The following is a 963-nucleotide window of genomic DNA, read 5'->3' on the forward strand; positions in this document are numbered from 1 at the left end:
AGAATCCCGTATTTTTTGGCATAATAGCTGATGGTATTCACACTCATCCTGCTGCTCTAAGAATTGCTTACCGGGTCCATCCTGACGGTATGTTCAAAGGATAAATTACCCTACCGGTCCTCATTTCGCGGCTTTGCGGCCCATTTAGGTTTGATATTAGTGACTGATGCAATATCAGCGCTGGGCTTACAGGCTGGTCAGCACAAAATTGGCCAACTGGACATTGAGGTGAAAGATAACAAGGCTTTTATTGCGGGCACTTCTACTCTTTGTGGAAGCGTAGCTTCAATGATTCAATGTGTTCGGAATTTTATCAAATCTACAGGTGAACTGGACGCTTGCTTCGAACTGGGGTGATTATTTCACCCGAGTTCCATGAAAATGCGAATGAATCAATTTTTAGGTTGCTCGCCCGAGTATGCTTTTGAAGCAGCAAGTTTTCACCCTGCGCTAGCTTTGGGTATTGAAAAAAATAAAGGGTCGCTCAGTTACGGAGCAGATGCGGATTTTATAATGCTAACGGATGACTACGACATATCCTCCACTTGGATAGATGGAGAATGTGTCTACAGTGAGGGTGGAATGTAATAATTTTTTCATTCTTTAAATTAATTTTAAGAGTTATTCTAAATTGAAGGACCAGCTGATGTTAGTAAGATGTATTTTTTTATTACTTTATAAAGAAAAAGTGGATGATTTAAATAAATAATGCTATGACTTATAAAAAGTTATTTTTTGCTTAAACGCTAGTTCCTAGGCGGGCCTCGTCTGCTTCGAAATTCCATGGAGCTACCTGCAACCAACCTTGCCTATACCATCCACTTACTTCCATTTTACACCTCTTACCTGCAAAACTGTTTGGATAATTGCTGTTCGGGCTTCGAGAGTTATTGGGTGCAAAGCAGTCCTGCTTCAACACTTCCTCGATGTTCCCATATCCTTTGAATTGAACGGCAAAAGTAT

General features: G+C 40.5%; 1 protein-coding gene and 1 long non-coding RNA gene across 2 annotated transcripts in view; both read left to right on the forward strand.

Moving 5' to 3' along the window:
• LOC109536434 (N-acetylglucosamine-6-phosphate deacetylase-like) overlaps nucleotides 1-963 on the forward strand; it is a 77726-nt gene that overhangs the window by 2273 nt on the left and 74490 nt on the right. The window lies entirely within an intron of this gene.
• On the forward strand, nucleotides 7-721 carry LOC125502531. Its single transcript, XR_007280298.1, has 2 exons — nucleotides 7-87; nucleotides 149-721. It is a non-coding gene; the product is annotated as an uncharacterized LOC125502531 (long non-coding RNA).

This window comes from Dendroctonus ponderosae, unplaced genomic scaffold (assembly GCF_020466585.1).
Source record: "Dendroctonus ponderosae isolate FM_Combo_2020 unplaced genomic scaffold, Dpon_F_20191213v2 Dpon_F_20191213_1, whole genome shotgun sequence".
NCBI classification, from domain to species: Eukaryota; Metazoa; Arthropoda; class Insecta; order Coleoptera; family Curculionidae; genus Dendroctonus; species Dendroctonus ponderosae.